This window comes from Podarcis melisellensis (assembly GCF_964234715.1).
Source record: "Podarcis melisellensis genome assembly, chromosome: 4".
NCBI classification, from domain to species: Eukaryota; Metazoa; Chordata; class Lepidosauria; order Squamata; family Lacertidae; genus Podarcis; species Podarcis melisellensis.
In genome coordinates this window covers 93,759,062-93,783,298 of record NC_138531.1, presented here as the reverse complement: position 1 = coordinate 93,783,298, position 24,237 = coordinate 93,759,062, and positions in this window count along the sequence as shown.

The window sequence follows — 24,237 nt, the reverse complement described above, 5'->3', positions numbered from 1 at the left end:
AAAATGTGAGTGTTTGGGTGCTGTGCCCGAAAAAAAGCCCTTTTTCCGGGGCCGCCGTCTCACATGGGTCATATGGCCTGGGTGGGAGTGCGGCCCTGGAAAATGGCGTCCTGGTTTTTCATCACAACTTGTTGAAGGCTACGCTATTTCCCTCTGAGAGCTCCAATTCCTAGAGTGGTTTAGCAATGAATCCCTTTTTACAAGTAGATCTCAGCACCTGTGACAAGATACAGTCCCCGGGATTATTTGGGGGGAAGGCATAACCCTTGCCAACAAAGGTCTGTATAGTTAAAGCTATGGTTTTCCCAGTAGTGATGTATGGAAATGAGAGCTGGACCATAAAGAAGGCTGATCGCCAAAGAATTGATGCTTTTGAATTATGATGCTGGAGGAGACTCTTGAGAGTCCCATGGACTGCAAGAAGATCAAACCTCTCCATTCTGAAGGAAATCAGCCCTGAGTGCTCACTGAAAGGACAGATCCTGAAGCTGAGGCTCCAAGACTTTGGCCACCTCATGAGAAGAGAAGACTCCCTGGAAAAGACCCTGATGTTGGGAAAGATGGAGGGCACAAGGAGAAGGGGACGACAGAGGACGAGATGGTTGGGCAGTGTTCTCGAAGCTACCAGCATGATTTTGACCAAACTGTGGGAGGCAGCGGAAGACAGGAGTGCCTGGCGTGCTCTGGTCCATGGGGTCATGAAGAGTCGGACACGACTAAACGACTAAACAACAACAACAAAATAACCCTTCAAAGAGGCAACATAGTGCTTTAAATTCTTTAAATGTAGCTTGTGAATGTGGCCTATGTCACTGCTGTGCCCAAGCGGTTGTATGCAAGCATTGTTCCACTTGGAAGCCAAGCATGGCTTCTCTCCTTGGTGGCTTGCTAGCTGCCCACCTCCAGCCTCCACCTCTGTTTTTGCCCGGGCTCTTTGAAAGGGCCAAAAGTCTCCCGGGGGCTGCCCTGAATGTGAATTATGTAGATTTGCAATACAATGCAAACCAGGCTGAAATTCTTCCCCATCGCTACCTCCAGATGTTCTGGCTGCCAACTCTCATTGTTCCTGGCCATTGGCGATGCTGGCCGGGGCTGATTAGGGAAACGGCACAGCCATTCCATTATTATCTCGAAACTTTGGCTGTTCAAATGATCCCAGGGAGCCAGACCAATCAGGGACACCTGAACTAGCTGTGGAAAGAGAAACAGCATTATTTTTAGCTTCCGGCTGTTCCTGTCACTTTGGCAGAGTGTGGCGGGGAGTCCTAGCAACATCGGGAAGCTCTTGAAATCACTGCGTAGCAACCAAGTTGCATAAAATACCCACCTATGAAAGGATTCTTATTTTATTTTTTTGCACTGAGCATTAAGACAATCCAAGGAGAGAAGGCAATGCGTAGCAGGCTCCGCTTGTCCAATCTGTATGCGTTTAAGGACAACTTTGCGGCTGAAGTGGAATTTCTGTTAGGCCCGTTGTTAGCAAGGCCAGTGTCACGTACGCAACAGTGAAACCTGTCCACAAGTCTGGTATGAAGCAGTTAAAGGGGGAAATTAACAGCTGACTGTTAAGAGAAAAACAACTCCATGTAAGGTACAAGGACACATACAGGTTTTTTAAAAAAATAGGTTGAATAAGTTGCATTTCATAGAGTGTGGTCGGTGGTGCTGAGGTGGCAGGAAATGGTTGTGTAGAGGATGAACACCTAAGATGACATATATTTGGCTATGTAGTGTGTATCTTCCGACTCTGTCGGGTAATTCATCACTGAATAAATTCTGACCAGTTGTGAATTTGGTCTGAGCCTCCATACTTTAACACCCAAGGGGAATTTCCTCCACACTGCCCCGCAGAACTATGCTACCTCCCTTTCTCTTCCTTCAAATGCCGTACTTTTCCGTCTACAAGACGCCTCTGTGTATAAGACTACCCCTATTTTGGGAGGCACAAATTTAAGAAAATAGGGGGGGATGGCACAGAGGTGCTGAGCTTTTTTTGGGGGGATTGCCAAAAATCATTCACCCGCATGTGTCGCAAAATCAGCTGACAATCACGTGACCAACTGCTGGAGCGTCAGCCAATCAACACCACCCATTGACACAGCAACCAATAACACGCATGATAGAAGATGACAGCCACAGCAGCAACCAATCAAACGTATAAGACGAACCTCACTTTTTAGCATGAAAAATACATAGTCTTATACACGGAAAAGTACGATATTTCCTTAGAATATTTAAATTTGATGCAACGTACAGTGTAACCATTTTTTTTCTTTCCCTATGGCCACTTTCATGCCACACATTGAAAGCACCATGATTCCACTTTCAGTATTCCCCTCGAAGAGCCATTCCCCCTTCAGAGCGCCAATTCCCAGAGTGGTTTAACAACCAAACCTTATTCCCAGGGAACTCTCAGTACCTTTAACAGACTACAGCTCCCAGAATTCTCTGGGGGACACCGTGACTGTTTGAAGTGGCATCGTGGTGCTTTAAATGTATGGGGTTTGTGTGTGTGAATGTGGCCTAAGTCTAGTCTGTGGAACAGGATATCTGTGTCTTCAATTCCACTGCATTTCTAGAACACTGGAAGGGACTCTTCCTACATATTCTCCCCAGCAACTGGTATTTTGAGGCAGGCTGCCTCCAATACACCACAACCATGGCTTGTAGCCACTGATAGATTTACCCTCCATGAAGTTGTCTAGCCCCTTTTTTAAGTCATCCATGTTGGTGGCCATCTCTACATGCAGTGAAAGTAAGTTCCACAATTCACCCACACGCAGCGTGAATCAATGCTCTCAGCCCTTAATTCTCCAACATTCACTGGATGACCCAAGTTCTAGGACAGGGGTCAGCAAGGTTTATCCTGCCTGGGCCGGATCAGTCCTCTGGAGATCCCTCTGTGGGCTGGATTGCGCGTGCACGCGATTTTCAGCATATGCGTCTAAAGGTAAAGGGACCCCTGACCATTATGTCCAGTCGTGACTGACTCTGGGGTTGCAGCACTCACCTCTTTACTGGCTGAGGGAGCCGGCGTACAGCTTCCGGGTCACGTGGCCAGCAGGACTAAGCCACTTCTGGTGAACCAGAGCAGTGCATGGAAATGCCGTTCACCTTCCCGCCGGAGTGGTACCTATTTATCTACTTACACTTTGACGTGCTTTCGAACTGCTAGGTTGGCAGGAGCAGGGACCGAGCAACGGGAGCTCACCCCGTTGCGGGGATTTGAACCGCCAACCTTCTGATTGGCAAGTGCTAGTCTCTGTCGCTTAACTCACAGCGCCACCTGTGTCCATATATGCATCTGTCTACGCAGATGCAATTTTCGACATCATCGCATGCACAGACGTGATTTTGGGCCTTTGGAAGCGAGTCCCTGTGCCGTGCTGCGCCAGTTTAGTGCAGCGCGCGAGCGGGTGGCTCAGTTCAGCAGCGGCTTGTGGGCCAGTCAAACGAGCTCCATGGGCCGTTTCTGGCCCATGGGCCGTAGGTTGCTGACCCCTATTCTAGGATTACTATGGGGGGGGGGGAGAGAACGCCTCTCTATCTACTTCCTCCAAACCAAGTATAATTATATCCAACTCTATCTTGTCCCCTTTACTGTCCTTTTCTCTAAACAAAAAAGCCCCAAACATTATGGTTTTTCCTCCTAGCGGAGTTGCTCCAGCCCTTTCACCATTTTGCTTGCCCCTTGCTGCCTCTTTTCCAGCTCTCTTCTCCTTATCAAAACACAAATATACGCAGGTCCCCACCGTTACTTTTATACAAGGGTTGCTGGTCTCCACCAGGTTCACAGCAGAGCTCACAGCTTTTAAAGGATGCACAGCATTATGTCTGTAGGAAACAAGTAGATAGTGGACTGGAATCAAGACTCTTGTTTCTTCCTTTATTTCCCTCTGCAGCGAGAGCCTGTTTTAGGCTTGGCTGAATCCTATTTCCCTCTAAATCGTTCTCAGTTCCTGGAGACGGCGCAGCTGAACTTCTATTATTTTATAAGGCGACAATTGAGTGTCTCTGTCGCTCTCCCTTTCTCAATATTTCTCTTCTGCCTCACGGAACCGGTGCAAATGTTATGAAGATGAATCTGGGCTTGCAAAGGTAAAAAAACAAAACAAAACAACAACACCGTGAGTGTGCTGCAGTTATTCACAGGCAGGCACATATTAAGGGGGAAGATTAGTTCTGGTACTCTTGGGGCTGAGCAACGGGGAACAAAAGACCATCTGGGTAAGTCCTGATTCCCAGCAAATTCCACCCTTACAAAAATATTCTGAAGCTCTGCTCTCCAAACAGATCCACCACCTACTCACTTATTGGTTCTGCAGGACTGCTGACTTCATGGAGAAGAGGCATAGCTCAGTGGAAGAGCATGTGTTTTGCGTTGTTGTTGTTGTTGTTGGGTTGTTAGCCTGGGTGATGCCCTGAGACCCTTCCAATTCTTGGCAGTCCTGTACTCCGTAAGGGGTAGAATCTAACACAAATAGAGGACCCTATTGCCAAAGTTTCTTGACACAACAATGACCTTAGTTTGCCACTTAAGTGTCGTCATCAGCATCCCAAAAGAACGAGCCAAGTTGCAAGAGCTACAGCTAAGTGATGGTGTCCTTCAGGCTAATGGGTGGACCTTTCCTCCATCCCACTCACTTGGAAGAACAATAGTCAGTGAGTGTGGAGGCGCTGAGCTAGAAGCAGGCTGGAAGCTGGGCACAGAGATGTGCCGTGACTAACAGAGAAGCAAGATACATTGCCTGCAATGTTCGTGCTGCAAGCCCTTCCAAATTATGCCCAGCGTTGTATATTTGTGTAAGTAAAACCATATATCTTAAAGACAACACAGTCCCCTCTGACCTTCACTTCAAGGAAAGTGAACCCTGGGTTGGAAACCCTGGAGTCTCTCACCACTCAGAGATCGGGGATGCACATAACATTCTTATTAAATTTATTACCTGCTCCTCACCAGCAGGTCCCAGGGTGTGCTACAACAATTCAAAACAGATCTCAATCACGGGAATAGGGTGGACCTTGAAAACACATATCTCCAGTGTCAAAGGTTAATGTAAAGAGGTATGTCTTCAGCATCTACATGCTGACCGTCCCTTGTCCAGTCCCCAGGTGGAGCTGGAAATGTCCCCAGTCTGCAACCCTGGACAGCCACTGCCAGTCGGAGTAGACAATACTGAGGTAGATTGACCAATGTTCTGATTCAGCATTAACTTTTCTTGGTCAGCTGACCACCTGAGCCACATGACACCTTCCTAGCCTGCCCCATCAACATTTTGCAAACACAGTTATTCTGCCTACATTTGCCTCTAGCCATGCCCAGCACTGGTGTGCGGCCCTTGTAAGGTTACGCAGAAGAGAACACGGCCCTCAGTGTGAAAAAGGTTCCCTGGTAGATCCAAGAGCCGACAGAGAATGCTGGATACAGCCTGTGTGTGTGTGTGTGTAGAAGTATAATAATTGTTTATTGTTTATTGTTTATTGTTTATACTCTGCCCATCTGGCTGGGTTTCCCCAGCCACTCTGGGCAGCTTCCAACAAAACACTAAAATACAATAACCTATTAAACATTAAAAGCTTCCCTAAACAGGGCTGCCTTCAGAAGTCTTCTAAAAGTTTGGTAGTTATTTTTCTCTTTGACATCTGGTGGGAGGGCGTTCCACAGGGTGGGTGCCACTACCGAGAAGGCCCTCTGCCTGTTTCCCTGTAATGTGGCTTCTTGCAGTGAGGGAACTGCCAGAAGGCCCTCGGTGCTGGACCTCAGTGTCCGGGCAGAACGATGGAGGTGGAGATGCTCCTTCAGGTATACTGGACTGAGGCCGTTTAGGGCTTTCAAGGTCAGCACCAACACTTTGATTGTGCTCGGAAACATACTGGGAGCCAGTGTAGGTCTTTCAAGACCAGTGTTATATGGTCTTGGCGGCTGCTCCCAGTCACCAGTCTAGCTGCTGCATTCTGGATTAGTTGTAGTTTCCGGGCCACCTTCAAAGGTAGCCCCACATAGAGCGCATTGCAGTAGTCCAAGCGAGAGATAACCAGAGCATGCACCACTCTGGCGAGACAGTCCGCTCGGGGATCACATAACTATATGCGGGGGTCTTCTATAACATATGTATAGAAGTATGAGTCAGGCCAAAACGAGCAGAAAAGACTTTTCATGCATGCAACGACAGATGCTACTAGCCTAGAGATGGAAAGAAGATAGTCCCTACCAGAGAAGAATAGCAAACCAAGCTGTTGGACTATGCCAGAATGGCAAAACTGACCGGAAGGCTCAGGAACCAAGAAGACAAAAGTTTTAAGAAAGAATGGGAAAGATTTATACATAATGTATTTAAGAAACCACTGTAAACAAATGAAAACATTAGCAGGATTTAAATAACACTTGTAATGTAACAAATACGTTGGATAATATGGGGAGACATAAAATATGGATGATGAAATAAGATGCAGTTGAAAAAGATGACAATAGGACCCATGGAGGGAAGTCTTGAGATTCAGAGGAATCTCTAAATTTAAGTATGTATTTGATATTGTTATAATTTTACACTTGTAAAATCAAATAAAAATTACTTTTTAAAAAGTATGAGCCAGGACTCACATTGAACTGTAATTCTGCTGCATAATTTGGGAAGTATTAATCCATAATTATTTTTATGTAGTCCTTTACATTATTGTATTCACCTCTTTATATGCTGCTTATTTTGGGAAACATAGAGTGCATCTGATGCCATTTTAAAATATGTTTGGGATGGGGGGAATTATTGGGTTCTTGTTTTTATTATGTATTATGATATACATAGGGGATGCGGGTGGCGCTGTGGGTTAAACCACAGAGCCTAGGACTTGCCAATCAGAAGGTTGGCAGTTCGAATCTCTGTGACGGGGTGAGCTCCCATTGCTCGGTCCCTGCTCCTGCCAACCTAGCAGTTCAAAAGCACGTCAAAGTGCAAGTAGATAAATAGGTACCACTCCGACGGGAAGGTAAATGGCATTTCCGTGCGCTGCTCTGGTTCACCAGAAGCAGCTCAGTCATGCTTGCCACATGACCCGGAAGCTGTACGCCGGCTCCCTTGGCCAATGAAGTGAGATGAGCGCCGCAACCCCAGAGTCGAAAATGACTGGACCTAATGGTCAGGGGTCCCTTTACCTTTACCTTTTTGTGATATACATATGATATAACACCATTGGCACCTCATGGGATTCCCCTCACTCATCCTGCCGATCCTTTTAATTGCTAATGAATCTGAATCTTCCTCATGCAACGCAAGTGCTCTAGCATGGAGCTATTGCCCCATGGTCTCCACCTGATTCATGAAATATGGGCTCTGGTCCCATGGTGGTACAGTCCCTGTGTGAGGACTGTACCACCTCAGAAACCCACCTGGAAACCAGGCCTCGGGGAGAGCATTTGCACAATTCTGTTGCAGCCTGTTGGCCATTTAAAAGAGAGAGGGAGAAATGATAAGACGGCCAGTGAGGCAAAGAAATCCATTCTCCGCTTGCTGTCTGAAGCACGGGGAAGATAAGACAGACAAATAAGGTGAAGGAAAGATCAGGGCTCTAGACAGTATCCGAAAGCAAAACAGCCTTTCCGGCAGATTTCTCCCTTGGGGCCCCCAGCTTTCAATTTGCACCGCGTTTCCAAAAATAATACAGCCGAGTAGTGGCACCATGTTTCCGCATCCCATGGGGGGGCTGAGCAAATCCCCATCCTAACCCCTGAAGGATTGGTGGCAAGAGAAAGTGATAATTAAAAGACAGTGTGGGAAAGCTGCGGGCATCTGGCTGAAACGTGATCCGATCGAAGAACGGAAAGAACAAAACAAGTGGCCCCCCCTCCCAAAATAAAAGCAAATTTTCGGAGAGAGGGGGAGAGAGCGAGCATCTAAAATAATAAGAGCCCCCGATGCTAATAAGGGTCCGTTCATTTCACCGGCGAGGCATAAACTTTAAAAGAGAGCTCTCATCCATAATTAATCGGAATGGGCTGCCTCTAATGTGGCTTTTCAATATTAATCTACGCCAGCCTTTGAAAAAAGGGAGAGAGAGAAAGTCCTTTGAAGGCACCCTTTAGACAAAGCGCCATGCCGCTGTGATTTGATGCCTTTAATTTGTTGCATTGCAATATACACGGACGCCTCTGCGGCCGACGGGTCTGGCTTAGTTAAAAATTACATTTTTTAAAAAAAAATGACGGGATTTTCGCAGACATGAGCCCAGTAGGAACAGCCTCGCTGTGACTGATCGGAAACGACACGTCCCCAATTTTATCAACTCGTGGACATAGCTTGGCAAGCTATCGGGGGAAGGTTTCGTCCGGAGGGTCGCCACACTCAGCTGGAGTGATACGGGCAACTCAGGAGGTGGTGCTTGGCAGGGCAAAGGCAAAATCTAGAAGGGTTTGGCAAGGGGCGGTATCAAACTAACATGTCCACAATTTAGAGCTGTGCCCAACATAGTGTGAAGCACCACATCCCTTCGCTGGAAGGATTCCCTGCCTCTGCGCACACCTCTAACCTGTGCCAGATAGGGAAGAACTTTCTGACTGTATGATCTGTCACATGTGTGGCGTTTGCCCTCCTAGGTGTGTGACATCATACTGTGTTCATAGGGAAAGGGTTTTGTTGTTGTTGTTTAGTCGTTTAGTCATGTCCGACTCTTCGTGACCCCATGGACCAGAGTACGCTAGGCACTCCTGTCTTCCACTGCCTCCCGCAGTTTGGTCAAACTCATGCTGGTAGCTTCGAGAATACTATCCAACCATCTCATCCTCTGTCGTCCCCTTCTCCTTGTGCCCTCCATCTTTCCCAACATCAGGGTCTTTTCTAGGGAGTCTTCTCTTCTCATGAGGTGGCCAAAGTCTTGGAGCCTCAGCTTCGGGATCTGTCCTTCCAGTGAGCACTCAGGGCTGACTTCCTTCAGAATGGAGTGGTTTGATCTTCTTGCAGTCCATGGGACTCTCAAGAGTCTCCTCCAGCACCATAATTCAAAAGCATCAATGCTTCGGCGATCAGCCTTCTTTATGGTCCAGCTCTCACTTCCATACATCACTACTGGGAAAACCATAGCTTTAACTATACGGACCTTTGTTGGCAAGGTGATGTCTCTGTTTTTTAAGATGCTGTCTAGGTTTGTCATTTCTTTTCTCCCAAGAAGTAGGTGTCTTTTAATTTCGTGACTGCTGTCACCATCTGCAGTGATCATGGAGCCCAAGAAGGTAAAGGGTTAGCTAATTGTGAAATGACTAACCAATGGGAATCCAAGGGGCAGAGTTAACTGTGTATAAGGTTTAAGCACAGAGGGGGGGTTAGGAGTGGGAGTTAGAGTTAGAGTGGTTGAGAAGACAGTCTGGAGTTGGGCTAGTCTGGTGTAAGAAAGTGAGAGAATTTGTTAAGAGGAGTCAGTCAAACACCTGAGATAATCAGTCAGAAGGTATTAGGAAGGTATAGGCCGGTAAAGAAACTAAAGTTAAGATACTGACAGGAATATTATCTGAGAAACCATAAACTTGTTAATGTTTGTAAAATGAGCTTGTTTTTTGGGTTCACTTTTAACAACTGACTGGACTCGGTGTTTTACCAGAGAGTAACTGGTTGGTGGCACAGGGATCAATAGACCGTTAAATGTCCGGGGACCTTGTGTGATCGCTACAACATGAGCAGCTTGTTTTCTCCTGCTCTGGGACGTAGGACTTGAACCAATGGCTTCAAGTTACAAGAAAGGTGATTCCCAATCAACATCAGGATAAACTTTCTGGCAGTAAGAGCTGTTCGACAGTGGAATGGTCTCTCTTGGGAGATGGTGCATTCTCCTTCCTTGGAGGGTTTTAAAGCTGAGGTTGGACGGCCATCTCTCTTGGATGCTTTAGTTGAGATTCCATAATAATAAGCACACAAGACTTCCTATCGTTAAAGTTGTGAAATGGAAATAAGGCAGGGAAAAGGCCCATATTATTTTTTTTAAGTCCTAGCTTATCTTGCTTTGCACAAGATACTGTATATCTAGAACACAACCAAGGTGAAATCTAGACACACACGAAAACATGCTGTGAAAATGCTTTTTGAGAAAACGTTTTGAAAAATAGATTGAATTTGCCATAAGCTCACCATCGCCATCTAGTGTCGCATTTGTATAATGCACTTAAAATACATAGCTGAGTCCCAACTCTTTTTTTGTGAGTTGCAGGTATAGGCATTTTTTTGTCATTTTCCATTTCTCATTTTTTCCCCAAGTTTAAGTTTAGTTCTCCACATTGGTCTGCAGTTTTTCTTTAATTCGTGAAAATCCACTAGCCTTTTTACTGCGAATCTTAAATGTGCACAATTTTTGCAAAGCATATCCCCCTAATAGAATGCATTTCTCTTCATTATTTTCACCAACATCTGTCTTTTACGTACACGTTACCCTATCGTAAGCATTCCTGTACACACCACTTGCTGCAGAACTGAATCCCAAATCTGGAGAAGTGCAAATTTTGAAGGATGGCACACCATTTTTGAAAAGTGTAAATTAGGTAAAGGTAAAGGTGATCATTAGGTCCAGTCGCGGACGACTCTGGGGTTACGTGCTCATATTGCTCTATTGACAGAGGGAGCCGGCGTTTGTCCGCAGTTTTTCCGGGTCATGTGGCCAGCATGACTAAGCCACTTCTGGCGAACCAGAACTGCGCATGGAAACGCCCATCAGAGCAATACCTATTTATCTACTTGCACTGGTGTGCTTTCGAACTGCTAGGTAGGCAGGAGCTGGGACCAAACAATGGCAGCTCACCCTGTTGCGGGGATTCGAACTGCCGACCTTCTGATCAGCAAGCCCTAGGCTCTGTGGTTTAGACCACAGCGCCACCTGCGTCCTGTAAATTAGGTAGGTTCACTTTAAAATGCAATGGGAACCAAATCTCTACCTCATCGCTAGTGGACTGAAAACACGCCTGCAAATAACAGGGTATGTTTTGCATGTCATTCGCTACACCATGTGGGTCGATGGCTGCATTCCACCAGGCTGCTCTGAAATACCTACACAGAGATAATTTCTCAAAGCTTGTTTACCACGGATTGCCGTATTCCAGGTCTTTCCAAACGCCCCGTGACGGATCACGTGCGCCTGAGCACAAACAGCATATTTTGTTTCAGGCTGCCTGGGCAGCCTTCCAGCCAAGCCACTCTTATCTCCCTCTTTGTTTCCTCCCCCCCCCACCCCTCAGCTCTCCACCACTTGAATAAAACCGTTCTCCTTTTCTTGTCCACTTCACTTGCCACGTGCCAGGAAGTCCCCAACTGAGGAATCACACAGCTGAGCTTTTATCTCCGTGCCGGCCAAACTTATCTCTCCCAGTGCCATTCCACAGCGGTCCTTGGCAGCCATCGCGGACTGTGGCTTCCAATTCAACCAAATGCATTCTTCCAGATTTGCCCTCCCAAAAATGACTTCGCTTTTCTTCCTTTTTTTACTCCCTTTCATTTTCACCAGATCTTTCACAGAAAGAATAAGACTCACTTGCAACATAAGGCAAAGAACCCCATCTCCCTTAACCCAAAAGCAACTTTCTATTTTTTTGTGTGTGTGTCATAGCTGTCAACTTTTCCCTTTTCTTGCGAGGAATCCTATTCGGGATAAGGGAATTTCCCTTTAAAAAGGGGAAACATTGACAGCTATGGTGTGTGTGTGTTTGGAAACCAGATTGGGATGACTATGCCTGAGGGTTATTTTTTTTAATCCTATCCCACCATGCCTTATTCATGCCCAAATTCCCCTGAAATACTTTGGGTCCCCGAAGGCATTATTTCCTTCAGGAAAGAAACACCAATTGGGGAGAACGTTCTTTGTAAAGAAAGAGGAACAGCGACTCCAATAATGGTCTTTAAATCTCTGCTAAAAATGAAACACATTCTTTATGAATCACATTTGTCCATGATGTTATGACAATGTTGCTTCATTGTTTCTAGCGCATTGTGTTTTGTTGCGCTCCTACGACTAAATTCGCTCCGGCAGGCTGTTGCCAATGCCCCCAATTTGGGTGCCTTGAAAAGAGGATTAGATAAATTCGTGAAAATTAAACCTATCAGAGGCTTTTAGCCATAGTCGCCAATGGGGATGGGGCTGAGCCCCCCAGTCTTGAGGGGTCAGGCATGGCAGCAGTGGGCCTTGCTGGACTTCCCAAGATGGCGGAGGGCCCTCATGGGCCTTGCAGCCTCCTCTCGATTTGTGTAACATCACATGTTACATGTGATGTCACACCTGCTAAAACTTTTTTGAAGACAAGCCTAACCTGTGGTGGGAATGTAAGAAGGTGAAAAGCTTCTGGGAGATGATATATAATGAGATGAAAAAAAATCTTGAAATATACATTTATAAAGAAACCAGAAGCATTTTTACTGGGCATTGTGGAGAGTGATATAAACAGAAAGGAATGTAAGTTTTTTTAATATGCAACAACAGCAGCAAGAATATCATTGGCCCAAAAATGGAAGCAAGAAGAATTACCGACAATTGAAGAATGGAGGATGAAGTTAATGGACTATGCAGAATTAGATAAATTAACAGGAAGGATTTGAAACCGACGGGACCAGAAGTTCACGTAAGACTGGAGCAAATTTACGGACTATTTGAAAAGTATTTGTGAAGATCAGACGTTTGTAGGTTTGCAAGAAGTTTTGTGAGGAGTATTATTGGATTTATTACTAAAATGGATAAAGGGGAGGATGATTTGTTAAGAGATTTAAACATAATATAAAATTGAGGAATGCAGAAGAAGTGATTACAACGGTGGATTTTCAGAGGTGCTGATGGAAGTCTAAAAAGATTGTATAAGCGATAAAATTGTGTGGTACATTTTATAATTTATATGTTAGAATCAATAAAAATTATATTTTAAAAAAACCAAAGACAAGCCTACCCAGATAGGTAGAAAGTTGCCATGTCTTTTAACCTGTTTTTAGCTTATTGTTGATTTTAATTATTTTTGAACATTTAAAAAAAAACATTTTGAAGCAACATTTTAAGAAGTGGTTTTAAATTGTTTTTACTGATCATTTAAATGTTTTTTTATTCTTTTTAAAACTGCTTTGAGGTTTGTTTGTTTTTTACAGTCAAACAGTACATCCATTTTAAGAAATAAAATAAATGGTATATTTTAAATTATGGATGTTTATCTTTGAATGTCTGCATCACTTGGATTTCACACTTGGAAACTGCTTAGAAAGCTATTTTGACATTAAGCGGTATATGAATTTATTAAGCCACCTACATCCTCAGCTCTTGATTTGTTAGCGACTCTGGGGGTGAAGGTGCAGATATTAAAAACATCACCAGAATGTTCCTCATTACAATCACCATCTCCCCAAAATATGGATGGAAGGCAGGTCAGTATCTGATTTTGTTATCTCCCCCCCTACCATTTCTGAATCAGAAGCAACAACCACCCAGAAAGGAGAGGGCTGGGCTCCAGAAAGTAAGGGATTGGTAAATAAGGACAGCTGTGGCATCTCTCCTCCTTGTACAGTGGTATTTAGAATTGGCGGACAAAGTGACGATTTCTCGGGACAACGCTGACAAATAACTCTTGGAGAAAGCTTGCCTTGACAGAGCCTGATGAAAATAGACAGCAGGGGTGACTGTGGTGGTGGTGGGGAGGGAGGGGCGGTGGAGAGAAAATGTCAGATTGAGATGAAACAGTTCTGAGGCCTGGAGAGGGGGAAAAAAACTTGTAATGACAAGCACAGCACAACACCATAGAAAGCAACTCCAGACAGCCTGAAGAGGAACGATTGCTGTAGATCTGAGGACCGGAGCAAAGAAAAGTGTTTGTGATGGCTTGGGAATCCGATTCAGAGGCTGAACCGGAGGAATCCCAGCCTGCACAGGAGTCCCCGCCTCCAGGGCCGGCTGAGCTGGGGCAGGGCCTTGATTCTGAAGCGCCTACACCTGTGCCGGATCCTCAGGAGCAGGCACCAGGTTAATCCACTCTGGCTCTGGAGGTGGTTGAGGACTCAGTGCCTACAGGTGAGTCTCCCCCTGGGTCCAGTAACCCTTCAGCCTCTCCTGAACTGCAGAGGCTCAGGGCAGAGAGGCGAAGGGAACTGGTTTCTCCCAGGAGGAGTGCTCGCCTTAAGGCCAGGAGAGGTGGGTCACCTGGGGGCCGGGACCACCCCTGGCCTCAGAGAAGATAAAGGCCAGTCAGCCCAGTCCCAGGTTGCGGGAGCAACGTCGTCGAAGAGCTGTTTTGGCCAGCATCCAGAGTTCCTGTCCTTGCCCGGCTTCTCGCTGTGGACCCCACTTCGCCCGTGGAGGACTATCTGCTGATCCTCAACTCAGGTCCTGGACCTCGCCCCACGGTAACCTCCCCCCTGGACCAGCACAGTGTTGCAGATTAATTTCCTCGAAACAAAATAGGAAGCTGCTTTCTGCTGACCATTGATCCGATTTGCTCCACTTTGCCTGCACAGACCGGCAGAGGCTCTCCAGGGCTTCAGGCCCTACCTGCAGATGTGCCTGGTGTGAAAACCAAGCCTTATGAAGAATGGTTGAGGGAGTTGGATATGTTTGGCTTGGAGAAAAGAAGAATGAGAGGAGATACAATGGCTGTCACATGGAGGAGACAGCAAGATTGTTTTTCCCTGCTCTGGAGAGTAGGTTCCAATGAAGAAAGGAGAGTCTGATGAAATATCAGGGAGACCTTTCTGACAGTAAGAGCTGTTCAACAGTAGAATGGACTCTGTCAGGAGGTGGTAGACTTCTTTGGGGGTTTTTAAGCAGAGGTTGGATTACCATATGTTATGGATGCTCTAGATGACCCTAGAGTTCCCTTCCAAGTCTACAATTCTATGATTCTATGCTCGGCCCAGTGAGCCACAGCCCTTCCTCATTTCATTTACACACCCAGACACTGTTAGAATTCATGCTCCATGATTGCAGTCATGGGATTTTTGTCTATCACATGACGCTGTATGTTTTGACTCCACAGAATGGGAAGTGACGGAGACAGGATGTTTGTGTCACTGTGTTCTGTGAACTGGGACTGTTGTCCTTTGTTCTTTCTCTTTGCTGTCTGATGCTAGAGAGAGAGGGAGTCATGTTGCAGTGCTCCGTGTGTGTTTATATGTAAATAAAGTAGATTAGCTAAAATGCTGAGTTGCTGAGGTCTGTTATGTGAGATGCGCAAACTCTGCGGATCCGGCGGCGCGGCGGCAGCGGGAAGCCCCATTAGCTAAAGTAGTGCTTCAGGTTAAGAACAGTTTCAGGTTAAGAACGGACCTCCGGAACGAATTAAGTACTTAACCCGAGGTACCACTGTATTGTGTTTTTAATATTCAGTTGGAAGCCACCCAGAGTGGCTGGGGAAACCCAGCCAGATTGGCTGGGTATGTATGTATGTATGTATGTATAAATAAATAAATAAATAAATAAATATTATTGCTGCAGGTGCACCATGGCATTTTTTTCTCTGTGCTCATCTGAGCAGTTATTCCTCCTCTTGTCACTGCTGAGGATACACAACCTGACTGTCTGTCTCTAGGCACTGCGGTCATCTGCAAGGGATTCTCACATGACAGGGTTCATGTTGCCAGCCTTTGGGTCACATTTACAGAGATCTTTGTAGCGCAGAGTTGGTTCGCCAACACACCTGGTGCCTGAAGCCAGCTCCCCATAGAGCACGTCCTTGGGGTGCCTAACTGTCAGGAGGTCCTACACACAAGTAGGAGTCCGGCAGAGACACATGACCGACTGGCATGTTCTCTCCCTCCTGGTCGGTCGGGAGATTCAAAAGCTTTCTCCAGCCCGAACATCACAGCGACTGATACCAAGAGACATCAGCACACTTCAGGATCAGCAGAGTATAGGCAGTCAGCGTTCAGACTCAGTAGTGCAGCACTTTGGCTAAGCTACGTTTATTTACATATATACACTTGGAGCATCATAACTCAGCTCCTTCCTCTTCAGCATGGGTCAGCTAACTGTTTCAGCAGGGGGCCGGTCCACTGTCCCTCAGACCTTTGGGGGGGGGCGAACTATTTTTTTGGGGGGGGATTCCTATGCCCCACAAATAACCCAGAGATGCATTTTAAATAAAAGGACACATTCTACTCATGTAAAAACATGCTGATTCCTGGATTCCTGGACCATCCGCGGGCCAGATTTAGAAGGCAATTGGGCCAGATCTGGCCCCTGTGCCTTAGTTTGCCTACCCATGCTCTTCTGCATCAGACAGCAAAGAGAAAGAACAAAAGGACAAAGGTGTTACATCACGGAAACACAGTACAGTGGTACCTTGGGTTAGGAACTTAATTCATTCTGGAGGGCCATTCTTAACCTGAAACTGTTCTTAACCTGAAGCACCACTTTAGCTAATGGGGCCTCCTGCTGCCACTGCACCGCTGCTGCACAATTTCTCTTCTCATCCTGAGCAAAGTTATTTACCCAAGGTACTATTTCTGGGTTAGCAGAGTCATAGAATCATAAAATCACAGAATCATAGAATTGGAAGAGACCACAAGGACCATCGAGTCCAACCCCCTGCCGAGCAGGAAACACCATCAGAACACTCCTGACATATGGTTGTCAAGAGTGTAACCTGAAGTGTATGTAACCTGAAGCATCTGTAACCCAAGGTACCACTGTAATATAAACATCCTGTTTCCCACAATGTGGAATGAAAACATACACCGTCACGTGATATAAACAATCCCATGACAGCAACACGGGAAAAGAATTCTAATACTACCACCATCCATTCTGTGGACATGGCCAAGCCAGTGTAGAAGTCGCTGAGACAGGAGTGCGAACATGCTGGGAATGTGTGCTTGGGAGAGCACATCTTTGTTGCAGCCTCTGTCCTGCCATGTGATGCCCCCAAACTTCCTGACGCAGTGCATGTGGAAGGCATTGAGGCGTCACTCCTGGCGGTTCCAAGTTGCCTGTGACTCACTTTCCTAAAGCAGCATGCTCAACACACAAGCCTGACAAATAACCTGAGATGAGATGATGCTCACCTTTTGGACTTAGCTGCTTGCTGGATTTTGCACTTCTCCAAACAGTATGATACAGTCCTTGGCATTTGAAAATAAATGAATAAATATGTACAATATTTGAATTTATTTATTTTTTAGCCCCACAGATTAACGCAGAAATGGAATGGAACAGGGCGAGGTGAAAAAACACAAAAAGGAGATGGACTGCAAATAGACAGATGCACCCGCCTCTTGCTTCAGTCTTCCATTGCCAAGCCAGCAAGGTTACAAGACTGCAAGGTTACCCAGGGTATTTGATTGGGGAGGGAGACTGTGGCGGAGAGAAGCAAACACTGTCTTGTATATCAGCCAACACTTAGTGTCCACACTGCCTGCTAAATGTAATGGAAACAAATAATGGATGTTGTCAAAAGAGGTTAATTAAGCATTTTATTCAAGGATTACAAAGTTCAAACAGAAACATGTCGCCAGCTCAGAATGCACACAGAACGATGTGGAAAATCCAACTTAATTTGCTAAAAGTCTTTGGTGAGAATCCCCCTCCCCTGCCTTCTTCTCCAGCTACTGCTGGCGCTGGTGGAGGAGACGAGGAAGACTTAAATGTTCAAGACAGATTGCCGCCTGTTTATTGGCAATCAAGATCATTACGTGGCAAGAATTCAGCCATCCATATTACAGCAGGGCTGGGAAAGCAGTTCGCACAGACGCCGTTTAAATTAACAATAGTCCTTTAAGAAGTAGCAGTGGACTGCCGTTGAAACCCAAGAGAGACATTTCGTCTCTGGAGATACGTACATGCTGTCTTTTGAACCTGGTGGAGACTAAAATCTAAACAGAGTCTGAAATAAGCAGAGAGATAGAAAAGTGTGTGCAGGGATGTATCACGCCCCTTTGTGTGGAAAAGGCATGAACTTCAGAAGAAGAAGAAAACAGAAAAGGCATGAAAGCCGGAGACTGATGCTTTTCAAACTTCCTGCTGCATAGAAACACTTTGCATGCTATCCAGGTATTAATTAAATTTATATCCTGCCCTTCCCAAAGGAGCCCAGCGTAGCAAACACATCATTGATGAAGCAATACAATTACAAAGGAAATGAAAACATATTTAAATTAATTAAAAAATATCCAATAAGCTTTCTGAACAATCACATATCCTCACAGCTGCAAAGAACAGTGCGGTTGAGAGGGTTTTTTGGGGGTGGGGGCCAGTTTGTATGACGCCCCTAGACCCTTCCAATTCTTGGGGTCCTGTATGCAAAGGGGATGGGGGTTAGAATCTAAGTGTGATGGCCTGGGACTTGGGCTCAGACTCGGTCTCTGTCCACACCAGATCGTCTGCCTCAGGAGGCATCTGAACCAAGTCTGGGGCCTGATTCTGAAGAGCCCCAGTCTACACAGGTTCCCCTGCAACAAGTACCAGCTGGGCCGAGTCAGGGGCCTGAGCCTGCCCTGGCTCCAGATGCACGAATGACCTCGTTGCCTCCAGCTGGGCCCTCACTTACAGCTGCTCCACTACCGGTTGGGTCAGGGGAGGCTGAGGCGGCCCCTGGGTCTAGTAACCCACTGACGTCTCCTGAGCTGCAGAGACTGAGGTCTGAGAGAAGGAGAGATCTGAGTACTCGCAGGAGGAGTGCTCGCCTTCAGGCAAGAGAGGGAGGTAAGTCACTGGGGGATCAGGACCGCCCATTACCCCAACAGAGATAAAAGGCTGTCGGACCCCGCCCCAGGTTGTGGGAGCAACATTGCTGTTAGCTGGAACTTCCCTGAGACCCTGTGCCTGACCTAGCCTGGTTTTCTGACTTGTGACTTGCCTTGGCCCTGTTGGACTGACTCCTTGCGGAATCCTTGAATTTGGGCCTGTTGGTGTAGCCATGCTGTAAGCCCCTCCAACGTATGCTAAGTTTTCCAAGGAAACTGGACCTGGATGAGTGCCTGGAACCCCTGGAATCTCTCACCACTCATACATTGGGGTGATTGGTAGCAGTATATTTCAATCATCCTGGAAGTTAATAATGGTGACACACCTCAACAAGGAGCTACAAGAAAGGGGGTTCCAACTCAACATCAGGAAGAACATTTTGACAGTAAGAGCTGTTCAACAGTGGAATGGTTTCCCTTGGCGGTTGTGGAGGTTTTGAAGCAGAGGTTGGATAGTCATCTGCCATGGATGCTTTAGCTGAGATTCCTGCATTGCAGGGGGTTGGATGAGATGACCCTTGAGGTCACTTCAAACCCTACAAGTCTGATTCTATGATTTGCAACAAGGAACCCCTGATAAGATTCTCAGGTGTTCCCAGGAGGGGTTTGAAAACCACAACTTAAGACAGAAAAGAGCCAATGGTTTGTACACCAAACCAGATCCAACCTGCAAATGAAATGAAAGAGCATTTCCATTGGGACACACACTGCACAGGCAAATGTATGTCATTTTAGTTGTTCATCTTCAACCCAACCAGCTTCTGCCACCCCAGCACATCACCATGTCTCACCCAACCACAGTCCATTAAACTTACTCAAGCAATTTCTTTTACTGGAAGTGTCAGAGCCCGCCTTGTACTGTATATGGAGTGGTTTGTCTCTTTAACAGTCGGCCCTTAATATTCCACAGGCGTGTGGTTGGCAACTGTAAGAACAGGATGCTGGACAAGCTGGGCCCTTGGCCTGATCCAGCAGACTCCTCTTGGGTTCTTAGAGACTGCCGCATGGAATTGGGGATTTCTACAGGCCTGTACTGGGAATCAAGACTCTAAAGGAAAGTAAAAATATAGGAAGTTATAAGAGAATCTAGACTGTGCCCCAGAAGCTGATTAGAAATGAATATCCCACCTTATTAAATAAAAAATCACACAGTTAATTAAGCTGCAGCGTATTTGACATTGCTGAATCACCATAGCAACTTGAGCCTGCACTCAAAATCAAAGTGCAGGACCATAAAACTCTACATCTTGATAGGCTTTCCTTCTCACAAGAAGGACTCCCAAGGTTTATTCACTTCTCGTTTCTTTTTTGAGGGGGAGGGGGTTGTATTTCCTTGTCTTTCACATCCATCTTAAAAAAGAAGCACGTAACTTATTGATTGATTTGATCTTTGGATTGTTTGGGGGAGAATTTCATTTGCAGGTTAGATCTGATTTGATGTCCAAGTACTAAGGAGCCAAAACGCCCAATTCGACAACCAAGGTACAACTCTATATAAAAACATTTTTTTAAAAAATAAACATTAAAAAACTTCCCTATGTAGGGCTGCCTTCAGATGTCTTCTAAAGGTTGTATAGTTACTTATCTCCTTGGCTCAGGGGTTGCATAACTCCATATGCTCCAACAGTTCTCCGATGAAAATAGGGATGCCCTAAGGAAAAGCGAGACATTCCGGGATCAAATAAGAAACCGGATGGCCTCTGTAAATCTGCGATTGTCCCTGGAAAATAGGGACACTTAGAGGGTCTGCTGTTGAGGGTGCAGAATGGCAGCTGCCATGGCTAGCCACCGAAATCAGCTCCTGCCAATGCCACTAGAGAAAGAAGAAGATGGCGAGGGATGATGAAAGCTGTAATCCAACATCACAGTGTTTCTCAAACTTGGGTCCCCAGGTGTTGTTCGACTACAACTCCCATTGTCCCTGACCATTTGTCCTGCTCACTAGGGATGATGGGAGTTGTAGTCCAACAACTGCTGGGGACCCAAGTTTGAGAAACTTTGAGAGGGAAACAGCTTTCTTGCTCCTGCCTTGCGTGGCAATACAAGGGACACTCTATGCTGGGTTTTGTGGCCCTCAGATATGCAGATGACACAACCTTGATGGCAGAAAGTGAGGAGGAATTAAAGAACCTTTTATTGAGGGTGAAAGAGGAGAGCACAAAATATGGTCTGAAGCTCAACATAAAAAAAAAAAACTAAGATCATGGCCACTGGGCCCATCACCTCCTGGCAAATAGAAGGGGAAGAAATGGAGGCAGTGAGAGATTTTACTTTCTTGGGCTCCATGATCACTGCAGATGGTGACAGCAGCTTCTTGGGAGAAAGGCGATGACAAACCTAGACAGCATCTTAAAAAGCAGAGACATCACCTTGCCAACAAAGGTCCGTATAGTTAAAGCCATGGTTTTCCCAGTAGTGATGTATGGAAGTGAGAGCTGGACCATAAAGAAGGCTGATCGCCGAAGAATGGATGCTTTTGAATTCTGGTGCTGGAGGAGACTCTTGAGAGTCCCATGGACTGCAAGAAGATCAAACGTATCCCTTCTTAAGGAAATTAGCCCTGAGTGCTCACTGGAAGGACAGATCGTGAAGCTGAGGCTCCAATACTTTGGCCACCTCATGAGAAGAGAAGACTCCCTGGAAAAGACCCTGATGTTGGGAAAGATGGAGGGCACAAGGAGAAGGGGACGACAGAGGACGAGATGGTTGGACAGTGTTCTCGAAGCTACCAGCATGAGTTTGACCAAACTGCGGGAGGCAGTGGAAGACAGGAGTGCCTGGTGTGCTCTGGTCCATGGAGTCACAAAGAGTCGGACACGACTAAATGACTAAACCACAGCCCTTGCCTGGTAGTGTAATTTTTGGGTGTTAGGGTTGTTGTTTTTTGCAGGGGGTGGAGGGATGCGATCATGAGCTCACAATAAAAGAGGGGGAAAGAGGAGGAGGAGGCGGCGACAACCAAACGAATTCTAAGCCTAGCAAATTCTACTTTGCCACCTGGGAAGGCAGCACATGTGTCCAGGTGGTGGCAAGCTTTTTAAAAGCTGATTTAATTAAGTGTTTTGATTTGATTTTGGCAATCTTGAAGGCTGAGCAGGTGGGCTGTAGTATTTTAGAGTAATGAGCATTAAAGGAGAATAGCGACAATGGTGCTCTAGGCTCAAGAGGCAATAATGAGAGGGATTCTAAAGGTCAGAGAACTTGAACAAGAAGAGAGGGGGGGAAGATGAACTTTGAAATGCGGCACCGTGCTTCAGCCGCTGTGTCCCAAGTTATCTTCCCTCTGGTGTACTGCACCCCTCTAAAGCTTGGGATCCAGATATTCAGCCACAACTAAACTACAAGTGATCCAGTTAGACTGGTGACTGGTGGTTCCCTCACTGGAAGAAGTGGAGTTACAGGGAACCAGGCAGAGGGCCTTCTTGGTAGTGGCACCCTCTCTGTGGAATGCCCTCCCATCAGATGCCAAGGAGATGAGTAACAAAAGAACCTGAAGGCAGCCCTGTATTGGGAAGCTTTTTAATGTTTAATGTTTTGTTATGTTTTTGTATATGATGGAGGCTGCCCAGAGTGGCTGGGGTATCCCAGTTAGATGGGTGGGGTACAAAAAACAAATTATTATTATTATTATTATTATTACTACTACTACTATTACCATGTATATAAATAACTAAGACCTGCCTTCATAAATGCATGTGGGAGCCTTGTTCTAGATTTGACCCTGACATTGGATCATGTGGGGGAAAGTATATTCAGTATGATCATACTGCAGATTCTTGTGAGATATGCATGTGTGTGTGTGTGTGTGTGTGTTTACAAGTAAAACTGGTCCTGAGTTTCAGGCTGATTTGATTACATTTCCCTTAGCAACGGGTGTCTTGACCAGGGAGGAGACATTTCTTGGTTGTACCTCGAAATGAGATGCATATCCTATTATTCTGATGGCAAAATGAATATGCTTATCTTAAATTGAAGCAAAAGTCTGCAATAAGACAGATTGGATTGTTTTTGCTAAGTGGAGGAAACCCCGGCAAGCCAGGCAAGGTCGTGGACAAGAAAATGTGTTAGTTTCACAACAGGAAGCCAAACGCTCCTTGGATGAGGTCACCCTCGCGAGGAACTGTAAATATTAATTTGCCCTTATTGTCCTGCTCCTCACATCATCTCTGCAGAGAACAACCATTGGTCCGATGCTTTAAAGTCCCTGCTATTGCTAGATCCTTTTGAAGAGAGAATATTTCTTATAAAAATGGGGACAGCAGTTGCAAAAGGAGCACCAGTTTCAAATCTTCCTGGACAGAGGTCAACCGAGCCCTGTGACATCCCATTTGGAATGACAAAGGGGCCAAAATCTGTCCTCCAATTTTGTGCAGATCTTTATTCTTCCTGCAAAGGAAGCTTCTGTAAGAGCATAAGAGTCTCACTGGATCAGGTCAAAGTCCCATCTAGTTGAAAGGTCTTTCTTAGGAAGTGGCGGACTCTCCTTCATTGGAGGGTCTTAAGCAGAGGTTGGATGGCCATCTGTCATGGATGGCCTTCTCGGTAGTGGCACCCGCCCTGTAGAACACCCTCCCATCAGATGTCAAGGAAATAAACAACTACCTGACTTTTAGAAGACATCTGAAGGCAGCCCTGTTTAGGAAAGTTTTTAATGTTTGATGTTTTATCATGTTTTTAATATCCTGCTGGGAGCCACCCAGAGTGACTGGGAAAACCCAGCCAGTTGGGTGGGATATCAATAAATAAATTGTAGTTGTTGTTGTTACTACTATTCACTCTGCCTGAGCACAGCACTAGCACCCAGTTTCTTTTTGAGTGGGCAGGGAGAGTTTTTGTTAGTCCCCTGCCAGGTACCACTAACATGTACATACATACAGTTTTATCCCTTATTAAGGGACCAGAACAATTTAAATCAAGCTGTAACTTAGCTTAAGAAAAAAAGAGAGACACGCTAGCGCAAGAGTGAATCTAATCGGAGCTCTCCCTTGAGAAGAAAGGCAGTGTTTAAGCTCGCCATTCTGCAAATAATTTTTATGAATAATACCAATAATAAAAATTCTCTGCACTATCTAAGGCTGAGAGCCAACTCCATATGTCAAAGGAAACGTAAGCAATTGTAATTCACAAGAGGCTGTTTTTATAGACTTGTTTAACACAAGGCCTACAGCAGCTCTCGTAAGAGCGGAGGCTGGGAAATGGACGACATTGCTTCCTAGAGAGTTTCCCCCACCCCTCCGCTATGGCAACTCTCTTGATTCTTCATGATGCATTGCTGTTTTAGAGCTCACTGTTCCTTCATTTTAACCAGGCTCCAGTCTCGGGGGACAATCTAAACCTGTTGGATCAACAGCTTGGCCAGTCAGTTCCTGGATTGGTCAGCTATGCAGACATCACTCCCTCAACCCAGCTCAGTCACCTTACACTGGTGTAAACCCTGAAAAATGGGTACTCTCAGGCAGTGCCAGATTTACATATAAGCTAAACAAGCTATAGCTTAGGGCCCCCTCTCTTTGGGGCCCCCAAAATAATTAAGGGGAGAAAGCACTGGATGTACATTTCCAAAATATAA